Source organism: Myxocyprinus asiaticus, chromosome 7, assembly GCF_019703515.2.
Source record: "Myxocyprinus asiaticus isolate MX2 ecotype Aquarium Trade chromosome 7, UBuf_Myxa_2, whole genome shotgun sequence".
In the NCBI taxonomy this organism is placed as follows: domain Eukaryota; kingdom Metazoa; phylum Chordata; class Actinopteri; order Cypriniformes; family Catostomidae; genus Myxocyprinus; species Myxocyprinus asiaticus.
This window is the reverse complement of record NC_059350.1, coordinates 54447617-54460039: the sequence shown is the minus strand read 5'-3', so window position 1 is coordinate 54460039 and position 12423 is coordinate 54447617.

Sequence of the window (12423 nt, the reverse complement as noted above, 5' to 3'; positions counted from 1 at the left end):
ATATATTCAAATTTGAGGTCAACCTGATCAAGAAAATGATGTGGTTGGCCAGGCAAGGCCTACCATTGAAATTATGAATCAAAATGGGGAACTGTCAACTATGTTACCTGTCAACTAAGCTACCTTATATGGTTAACTCTTGGGTAACATGGTTTACGTGAGCCTGCTCTGTCATCTGATGATAATGAATTATTTTCCATAGATCTTTTTTTCTTTTTTGTCATAATTTAAGCCTGTATGTGTCAGAGGATGCTGAGGGTGTGCATACATGTGTGTGAATCATGATGATTAGGGATTAAGGGACATTTAATTGATTTTACAGAATTAACTAGATATTGTTCCTTTGCAAGTAAAAACAGAGATCATCTAAATGGTGTCATTGTATTTTGTGAAAAAAGCAGGACATTTATTTTTCATGATGTTACTTTCACTGTCAACTATGTTACAGCTGATTTTATTACATTTCAAATAATAAGAATGCTGATATCCTTCAATGTATATTTTACAACCACAAAGGATAGAGTTTTGCATAACATCTCTCTTTTTATTTTTTTTATCCCCTTTTCTCCCCAATTTGGAATGCCCAATTCCCACTACTTAGTAGGTCCTCGTGGTGACGCGGTTACTCATCTCAATCCAGGTGGTGGAGGACAAGTCTCAGTTGCCTCTGCTTCCGAGACTGTCAATCTGTGCATCTTATCACAGATGACTTGTTGTGCATGACACTGCGGAGACTCACAGCATGTGGAGGCTCATGCTACTCTCCGCGATCCACACACAACTTTCCACGCGCCCCACTGAGAGCGAGAACCACTAATCACGACCACGAGGAGGTTACCCCATGTTACTCTACCCTCCCTAGCAACCGGGCCAATTTGGTTGCTTAGGAGACCTGACTGGAGTCACTCAGCACACCCTGGATTCGAACTCATGACTCCAGGGGTGGTAGTCAGCATCAATACTCACTGAGCTACTCAGGCCCCTGCATAACATCTCTTAAAACTACCAAAATGATTGTGGCAGGCCTCTGCATTTCTTATGAAGGAGGAAGCGGGAGCCGGGTAAACATCCAAACGTAAGACATTTATCAACACGCACTTTTCAGTGTCACACATAACGGTACATAGACACACACACAGACAGCTTCGTGCGTCACTCTCTCGAACTGCAGCTCTGGCTCCTCTTTCTCTCTCTCCAGGTTGATTGTGATAATTCTCCCCAGCCATCCATCCTTATCGCTCGGCCACGCCCTGCTCACCACATACCCCCACCGCCCGACTCACCTACCCCCCCATTTCTGGAGTGGGAGTGTTGCCGTTTTGGCCAACCCACTGTAGGATGGCCTCCTGGGTCACAACTCCACGTTTCCAGGGAACAAGAACAGGACGAGGGGAAGGAGAGGGAGAGGGAGAAAGAGAGAAGAGGGCTTGCCGGCCCCCGAATATGCTGCCAAACGGTCCTCAGCCAGCTGGAATGCCTAAGTCAGCAATGCCGGGCGATGGCACTGGACCCACTCAGCCGTCCCTTTCGGTCGGCAGCTCACAAACTGCTCCAGCACCACCAGATCGGGCAACTCCTCAGTGTCGCGATCTCCCATCCTTATCGCTCGGCCATGCCCTGCTTGCCACAATTATATTTAAGGCAGATTTAAGATCATTTTTCTTTACTGTCACTAGTGACCGTGCTGAAAATATCACCTGAATATCTGCAAAAACATACAATTCTTAAAATTATGTTGACAGAATAACTACACATATGGCAGAATAGACAAAAGAACCATTAATTATGTGTGTTACTTGAAGTGTAGCATTAAATCAGTGTCTGTAATGACATGCAGTTTGTCCGTAACATAGTTGACTAGGGAAAACATCCGTTCCCTTATAATATCAAAAAGGTGTTTAATGCTTAAGCTTTGCAACTAATAGATATGTTACATTGAAGAAATATATTAACTTAAACCTGTGAGGGCCATGGTTGTAATATTACAACAATTATTTTGAGCTATCCTAAAAAAAAACATCTTTACGTTTTTTGTTTTTTTTCAGACCACATTTAAAAAATCAATGGGTCATGTTGGTCCGCCTCTGAATCCTATTGGCCATTAAAATGAATAAAGGTGCCGGACCATCTGACCCAAAGCTCACTCAACCTGCGAACTTTCTCGGAGCAACATAACCGATTTTTATTGGATTGAATAGCTCAAGATTCAAGTAAGTAAAATGCCTTAAATATTTTTTTAGTGATTGGGGGCACATTGCATTTCTCACATCTGCCCAAATGGAAAACTAATACTAATAGATATAATGTCTTTGATTATTCACTATATGTTCTAAATGTGTTTTCTTTGTTAACATTTTGAATTTAGACCTGAATTGAATAAATGACTTCATTCTAGCTGTAAAAAATTACATTGAACTGGCCCTGGGCTTTGTTTGTTAGTCAGAAACAGTTGGGCAGAAACAGGTTCTGGATGTTTTTGAACGTTTTAGAGGATAGTTGTAGCATAATTCTGGGGCTTGTGAGAATGTATGTTTTCTTTGTTAAAATTTTAACAAAGTTAAACACTTGCATGACAGTGATGCAAGATGAAGATGCCGGTGAAGTGGACAAAGAAAACCAACAACCCACTGAACCCACTGACTGCCCAGACGATTATGAGGACATTGAGCTACAACTAAAGAAACCGACCATGCCCCGTGACGGTATCGCTGGCTGGAAAGGGAGTTTGTCAGTCCCAATACTGATTTTTCTGGTCCAGATGTCACCAATGGTGATGTTTCCATCCACACACCACTGGAGTACTTCCAGAGGTTCGTGTCAGAAGACATGCTTCAGGCTTTGACACAAAACACAAACAGCTTTCAAAAGACTGGAAGATCTGTTAACACCAATAAAAAAGAAATCAAGAAAGTGACTGGAATTTACTTGAAGATGGGCCTAGTTCAAATGTCTGGAGTCAGTATGTATTGGGAGACAGCCCTGCGGTACAACCAAGTTTCAGATGTGATGTCACGCATCAGATTCCAAGAACTGCTGAGATCGTTACATTTGTCAACAGCTTGACAGTGCCAGAGACAGAAAAGACAGACAAACTGTGGAAACTAAGACCTTGTCTTGACTCATTCAGAGAGAAGTGTCTGCAGGTTGTACCGGAAGAACACAACTCTGTGGATGAGATGGTGATCCCTTTCAAGGGGAAATTCAGCGGCATAAAGCAGTATCTGCAAGGAAAGCCACACCCATGGGGGTTCAAATTATGGGTGAGAAGTGGAATCTCTGGCATGGTCTGTGATTTTGAGGTGTACCAAGGCAGTGTCAATGGACATCGAGCCAAATCTGAACTTGGATTGTCAGGGGATGTTGTGATGAAGCTTGCTTCCATGCTTCCAGAAGGGCAGAACTACAAAATCTATGCAGACTACTATTTCACCTACATCCCATTGGTAGTTCAGCTCCTTCTTCGTTCATTATGTGGGAACAGCCAGACAGGTACGCCTACCCAACTGTAACCTTGCAGACGAGAAGAGCTTGAAGAAGAGTGGGAGAGTGAACTCTTTGACTTCAGAGTCGAGGGGAACCACAACATCTGTGCTGTCAAATGGTTTGACAACAGGGCGGTGCCACTTGTGTCATCCTTTTGCTGATCCAGAACCTGTGCAGAAAATTAAACACTGGGAAAAAGCCACTAAAACCTACATTGAAGTTGAGAGGCCTTACATTGTGGGAACTTACAACAAATTCATGGGAGGTGTGGATTTATTAGATTCATTTGCTGCCAATTATAAGTTCAGCATAAAATCTAAACGGTGGTACCTGTACATCTTCTGGCACACCATTATTCTCGCTGTGATCAACGCCTGGCTCCTCTACAAGCGAGACTGCAAAGTGCTCAAGATTTTGCCAAAAGAGATGCTGAACAGGAGACAGATTCAGGCAGAACTAGCAGATTCTCTTATCCTGGTGAGAATGCATTTCTGCTATTTACTGTTTGTAATATGTTTAATATTTCACTGTTTATAACATATCTGACTTGTATCTTAATGTATTTTTGACATCTTAATTGATTATGTTCTAATCCAATTCAGGTGAACACAACTCCAATTAAACCAAAGAGAGGGCGACTATCTTCAGCCGGTGGCAGCCCAGTAACACAGACGGTGACATCAAGGAGCCCTTTGAATGCTCACAAGAGACCATCCTCAGATGGGAGTGAACCAAACGGGACCCCAGCTAAGAGGCCATCTGCAGCGCCCCCCCCCACACAGGGACATGGTTGCACATTTACCAGTGAAGACAAGAGCACGTTGCAGATTCTGCAAAACTGGCTACACCAATACTCTATGCCGCAAGTGCAATGTTTGTCTTTGTTTTTCGGAGGACAAGAACTGTCTTTGGGACTACCATACCTGAACTTTGGGACTAAGTCTAAGTTCCGTTTTGTAAACAATTTTTTTCCTGTTTTCCTATATTTTTTATTAATAAATAACAATTCATAAAAATATGACTGTTGTGTGATTATTCATGATATATACAGTTATGGGGCTACATAAGCAATCAAATGTGCAAACAAACACTTAGTTGTTCTGTATATTTCTTCAGACAATGCAAGTACAAATACAGAATTTCTGCTGCCCTCCCTGACCACTGTTGTAATATAACAACATGTCATTAAAAAATTACTAAAACGTAAAAACTTTTCAAAACCTTTTTTTTCTGCATCAGAGGCCTCCTATAACAACATCTGAAAGGTAAAACATTTTTTTGCTCATTTATTTTAAAATTTGGCCTTCACAGGGTTAAACCAATAGTCGTTTTATTGAGAAAGCACTTTGTTTTTGTTTTTTATTTTTTGTTGACATGAAATGTACCCCCAATTATAGAATGAGCCATATACATTTGATAAGCCACTTATGCCATCACTACAAGAAAGGGAATGATAAATAAGAGGATTCACCCTCGCTGTGTTCATTAGTGTAGTGTGGGATTTGCAGCTCAGGTCTTAATAAGCGTGACTGCTGTGAGGAGGTGGGCTATACCACCATCAGTATGAAGGATGTGTGATATAGTACACAGTGTTCTCTGGGAAACTCCTACACATTCTCTCATATAGACAAAACAGCAGAATGGTGAATGTGGGGGAGAGGGTGTCATATACATTCTCATGGGCTGCAACTATGTTAGCACGTGCTAAAAGACACACCAAATTTAAAGGGATAGTTCATCTACTACATCCTTATTTACTCGTGTTGTTCAAAACCTGAATGAATTTTCAGTGAATAATGGCACCAACACAACAAAAAGGCACCATAAATGTGGTCCATTTGTATTTCATGTGCAGAGCTACGGTGGAGAAGATTTTCAGCGTAATTTCATAACAAATTTGGGTCTGTTTCTCACACAGAGCTATCACGTGACTTCAGAAGATTTAGAATATTATGTAGTATTTTTGTCATTTTTGAGCTTGACACCGCTTGGTCACCATCCACTTTCATTGTATGGAAAAGTGCAGCATGAACATTCTGCTAAACATCTAATTTTGTGCTCTACAGAGATAAGAAAGTCGTACTTATTTCAGAAAAACTTTTACTTGATTTATTATTATATCATTATATAATTTATATATATTTAATTATTATTCATTTATTATACATGTTTATACTGTATTTTATTTCTGTAATTTTTTATATATACTTTTTTCTATGTAAAGCACCTTGACAATCTACCTTCAATTGCGCTATATAAAAAAGTTTATTTTAATATGTTTATTAATATTATTATTATTTTATAGGTTTGGAATAACATGTGGGTTAGTAAATTATGACAGAATGTTATATATATATATATATGGAGTTTAACAGCCTCAGTCCCCATTCACTTTTATTGTATGGAAAAGTACAGCGTGAACATTCTGCTATACATCTAATTTTGTGCTCCGCAGGTAAACGAAAGTCGTATAACTTATTTCAGAAAAAATACTTTTACTTAATTGCCTTATTTTTATTTTATTTTATATATATATACACACACACACACACACACACACACACACACACACACACACTGTATATATAATCGATTTATTATACATTTTATTTCTTTTTTTTTTTTTTACATATTTATTTATGTTTTTTCTATGTAAAGCACCTTGACAATCTACCTTCCATTGCACTATAAAAAGTGTATTTTTATTTTTGTATTAATAATATTATTATGCCTTTAATCACTTAATAAATATATTAAAATATAGTACATGATTCATATAAACTACTCATAGTTTGTGGTAAAATGGCACTATTACCTGCAGAAAAACAGTGTGTGTCTGTATGAGCATGTTTATGTGAGGAAGAGAAAGACTAAAAATTCCCTGCTGCCAGCTTGTCTGGTGTATTTTGACAAAAACACTGTTGGTGTACACACTGTAGTGTGTTGGGAAAGACTATGAAGTGACTCCACACTTCCGTGAACTGTCGCATCATCTTATATGAGAATGCATTTGGCTCTTGATAGCAACTTAAATTACACAACATCCAAATCCAGCGACTGACAGCACTGGAAGGAATGCAGCCACTTGAGATGTAATAAATATGATCATAACGCCACATAACACTCACATACTATGTTCTTCCAGAGACAGTGAGATGTAAATATCTGTCATATTGCATGCATGTGAAACGTTTTGTCCCTGTCACTGACTGTAAAGCTTCTATTCTGGAAGCAACATACATTTTTCAACACCTTAAAGCTCAGGTCATCACCCTATGTGTGTTTTGAGAAGAAAGTACCTTATTCAATAATTAAAATACAGTTACTTAACTAAAGGACCAACAGTTTTGAAAAATGTACAAGTCTGCTGTTTCCATTACCAAATAGTTTCCTCCAAAAATAAAATGTATTTTCATTGAATGGAAAATAGCAGCGTGAACATTCTGCTAAACATTTCTTTTTGTGTTCCTTTAAAAAAAGAAAGTCACATGGGGTTGGAACGACATGAGGGTGAGTAAATGATGATTTCGCTTCATTTTTGGCTGTCTCAAAATTAAAAGTGAGCTGCCTACCTAGACAGCATTTTGGGCATCATAGGCACCCTCAACTTTGGAATAGAATATTTTTGAGCATTATAGGCACGTTTGACCATTCAAAACAAACATTTTGGGAATTTTAAGCGTGTTCGAAGGCACGAATCAAACATTTTTGAAGGTCATAGGTGGGGTCGAAACTATTAACTGCATAATTTTGAGCATCACAGGCGTGTTTGAACATACGGATAAAACATTTTTTTTATTTTTATTTGGCATGCCCAATTCCCAATGCGCTCTAAGTCCTCGTGGTGGCGTAGTGACTCGCCTCAATCCAGGTGGCAGAGGACGAATCTCAGTTGCCTCCACGTCTGAGACCGTCAATCCGCGCAATTTATCACGTGGCTTGTTGAGCGTGTTACTGCGGAGATGTAGTGCATGTGGAGGCTTCAGGCTATTCTCTGCGGCATCCACGCACAACTCACCACGCGCCCCACCGAGAGCGAGAACCACATTATAGTGACCACGAGGAGGATACCCCATGTGACTCTATCCTCCCTAGCAACCAGGCCAATTTGGTTGCTTAGGAGACCTGGCTGGAGTCACTCAGCACACCCTGGATAAAACATTTCTGAGAATAATAGGCGTGTTCGAATGTTCAAATTAAAACTTTTGGGCATTAGAAGTGCATTCGAATGTTTGAATAAAACTTTTTTCAAGCATAATAGGCACGATCAAAAATATCAAAATCATTTGAGCATCACAGGCGCATTCAAACGTTCAAAAATATATATATTTTTTACCATTATAGGCGGGTCGAAACTACGAATCAAACATTTATATGTATAATAAGCACGTTCAAACATACAAATAGAATATTTCTGAGCATAACAGGCACGTTCGAATGTACGGATCAAACCGTTATTAGCATCATTGGCGTGTTCGAAAGTGTGAATCTAAAATTTTTTACTTAGGTGGGTTCGAAACAACAATTAGAAAATTTTTCACAAGCGTGTTCGAACAAACGGATCAAACATTTTTGAGCATCATGGGTGCGTTCGAACGTTCTAATCGAACATTTTGGGTATTTTAAGCTTATTCGACAATCGAATAGAATTTTTTTGGGGTATAATAGGAACGTTTGAATGTACGGATCTAATAGTTCTGAGCATCACAGGCACATTAGAATGTTAAAAAATAAAAAAAAATTAGCATTATAGGCGGGTTCAGAGCTACGAATCGAACATTTTTGAGTATAACAGGCACATTCAACTTACAAATTGAACCGTTTTCAGCATCATCAGTGTGCTTTTTTTTTTTAGCATTTTAAGCGTTTTCGAACATTCGAATAAACATTTTTGAGCATCATAGGTATCTTTGAGACTACGAATTTAACATTTTTGAGCATCATATGTAACGTGTAGGTGCTGGACGGATTGACACAGCAGCAGAGGTAACAGTTCCAAAATATCTATTCACAAAGTAAGTAATCCGCCACCGCGCAGAGTAGAGAGTAGTGTGTTTGTCTGTGGAGTGTGTGCGTCGTGGAAGTCAGGAGAAACTTGGCAGAATCCTCCGTAGAAGCTAGGCGATGAGAGAGATGTCCAGCGGACAATGCGAGCAACAGCAGAAGTGTAGATTCCTGGCACGCGGGCATAGACCGGAATTCCTTCGTGGATGACCAGGCTGAACTCAGCGAAGACTGGAAGGCAAAACACAACCCGAACAACACGGGCAACCAACAGAGTGACAAGACAGAACCAGCTAAACAGGTTGCGATGTTAGTACTCAACTTAGTACAACAATCTGGCAAAGAAAGGGAGTGAAATCAGGCTGGAACAGGTGTTGCTCTACAAGCTAATCAGTGGCATGATTGGCGCCGCCCTGAGAACAATGAACGTTCCCATGGAAACACTGATCATGCCAGTCGAGCGCGCCTGCGAAACACGAGGGAGAGAAAATGACAAAACTAACCTGCGGGCTTACCAGAACCATGACATCATAGGCACGTTCGAAAGTTCAAGTCGAACATTTTGGGCATTTTAAGCGTATTTAAACGTACGAAGCAAAAATTTTATAATCATAGGTGCATTCGAACACGTTCATAAATACGAATTGAGCATTTATGAGCATCATAGGCATGTTCAAAAGTTCAGTTCGAACATTTTGGGCATTTTAAGCTTATTCTAACATACAAAGCAAAATTGTGAGCATCATAGTTACATTCAAACATACGAAATGAACATTTTTGAGCATCATAGGTGCGTTCAAAACTACGAATTGAAAATTTTTGAGCATCATAGGTGCGTTCGAAACTAGGAATTGAAAATTTTTGAGCATCATAGGCGCGTTCAAAACTACGAATTGAACATTTTTGAGCATCATAGGCGCGTTCAAAACTACGAATTGAACATTTTTGAGCATCATAGGCGCGTTCAAAACTACGAATTGAACATTTTTGAGCATCATAGGCGCGTTCAAAACTACGAATTGAACATTTCTGAGCATCATAGGTGCGTTCAAAACTACGAATTGAACATTTTTGAGCATCATAGGCGCGTTCAAAACTACGAATTGAACCTTTTTGAGCATCATAGGTGCGTTCAAAACTACGAATTGAAAATTTTTGAGCATCATAGGTGCGTTCGAAACTAGGAATTGAAAATTTTTGAGCATCATAGGCGCGTTCAAAACTACGAATTGAACATTTTTGAGCATCATAGGCGCGTTCAAAACTACGAATTGAACATTTTTGAGCATCATAGGCGTGTTCAAAACTACGAATTGAACATTTTTGAGCATCATAGGCGCGTTCAAAACTACGAATTGAACATTTCTGAGCATCATAGGTGCGTTCAAAACTACGAATTGAACATTTTTGAGCATCATAGGCGCGTTCAAAACTACGAATTGAACCTTTTTGAGCATCATAGGCACGTTCGAATGTTCAGTTCGAACATTTTGGGCATTTTAAGCGTATTTGAATGTACGAAGCAAAAATTTTATAATCATAGGTGCATTCGAACATACGATTCAAACATTTTTGAGCATCATAAGCACATTCATAAATTTGAATTGAGCATTTTTGAGCATCATAGGCGTTCAAAAGTTCAGTTCGAACATTTTGGGCATTTTAAGCTTATTCTAACATACAAAGCAAAAATGTGAGCATCATAGTTGCATTCAAACATACGAACTGAACATTTTTGAGCATCATATGTGTGTTCGAAACTACAAATTGAACATTTTTGAGCATCATAGGCGCGTTCAAAACTACGAATTGAACATTTCTGAGCATCATAGGTGCATTCAAAACTACAAATTGAACATTTTTGAGCATCATAGGCATGTTCAAAACTACGAATTGAACATTTTTGAGCATTATAGGCGCGTTCAAAACTACAAATTGAACATTTTTGAGTATCATAGGCGCATTCAAAACTACGAATTGAACATTTTTGAGCATCATAGGCATGTTCAAACTACGAATTGAACATTTTTGAGCATTATAGGCGCGTTCAAAACTACAAATTGAACATTTTTGAGCATCATAGGTGCATTCAAAACTACGAATTGAACATTTTTGAGCATCATAGGCATGTTCAAAACTACGAATTGAACATTTTTGAGCATTATAGGCGCGTTCAAAACTACAAATTGAACATTTTTGAGTATCATAGGTGCATTCAAAACTACAAATTGAACATTTTTGAGCATCATAGGCATGTTCAAAACTACGAATTGAACATTTTTGAGCATTATAGGTGCGTTCAAAACTACGAATTGAACATTTCTGAGCATCATAGGTGCATTCAAAACTACAAATTGAACATTTTTGAGCATCATAGGCATGTTCAAAACTACGAATTGAACATTTTTGAGCATTATAGGCGCGTTCAAAACTACAAATTGAACATTTTTGAGTATCATAGGCGCATTCAAAACTACGAATTGAACATTTTTGAGCATCATAGGCATGTTCAAACTACGAATTGAACATTTTTGAGCATTATAGGCGCGTTCAAAACTACAAATTGAACATTTTTGAGCATCATAGGTGCATTCAAAACTACGAATTGAACATTTTTGAGCATCATAGGCATGTTCAAAACTACGAATTGAACATTTTTGAGCATTATAGGCGCGTTCAAAACTACAAATTGAACATTTTTGAGTATCATAGGTGCATTCAAAACTACAAATTGAACATTTTTGAGCATCATAGGCATGTTCAAAACTACGAATTGAACATTTTTGAGCATTATAGGTGCGTTCAAAACTACAAATTGAACATTTTTGAGTATCATAGGTGCATTCAAAACTACGAATTGAACATTTTTGAGCATCATAGGCGTGTTCAAAACTACGAATTGAACATTTTTGAGCATTATAGGCGCGTTCAAAACTACGAATTGAACATTTTTGAGTATCATAGGTGCATTCAAAACTACAAATTGAACATTTTTGAGCATCATAGGCATGTTCAAAACTACGAATTGAACATTTTTGAGCATTATAGGTGCGTTCAAAACTACAAATTGAACATTTTTGAGTATCATAGGCGCATTCAAAACTACGAATTGAACATTTTTGAGCATCATAGGCGTGTTCAAAACTACGAACTGAACCTTTTTGAGCATCATAGGCGCGTTCGAAAGTTCAGTTCGAACATTTTGGGCATTTTAAGCATATTTGAACGTACGAAGCAAAAATTTTATAATCATAGGTGCATTTGAACATACGATTCAAACATTTTTGAGCATCGTAGGCGCGTTCAAAACTACGAATTGAAAATTTTTGAGCATCATAGGCGCATTCAAAACTATGAATTGAACATTTTTGAGCATCGTAGGCGTGTTCAAAACTACGAATTGAACCTTTTTGAGCATCATAGGCGCGTTCGAATGTTCAGTTCGAACATTTTGGGCATTTTAAGCGTATTTGAACATACAAAGCAAAAAATTGTAAGCATCATAGGTGCGTTCGAACATACGAATCGAACATTTTTGAGCATCATAAATGTTTTTTGTTTGTTTGTTTTTTATATATTTTCAAGCATTATTTTGTTGTTTTGATGGTGGTGATGTCACAATACAGTTCTCAAATGACCTGCAGTGACCCCAGACATCAGAATGAATGCCTCGCTTGCTCATGTGCACAATACTCAGTATTCTGCATTAGTTGGTGTGGTTGCCTGCGGGGATTGATGCACTATTGAGCAGCGCAGGGTTTCCCAGTAGTGGATTCCCTCCACAACAGCACAGTGCATGCCCAACATAACAATACATTAACCCTCATGTTCTGTTGAGATTGACTGTGCATTCTTTATGGTTGGGGTGCCGAAAGTATTTTCATTTGTTCCTCTGACTTACAGTAATCAAAACAAAGTAGGTAGACATTATTAAAG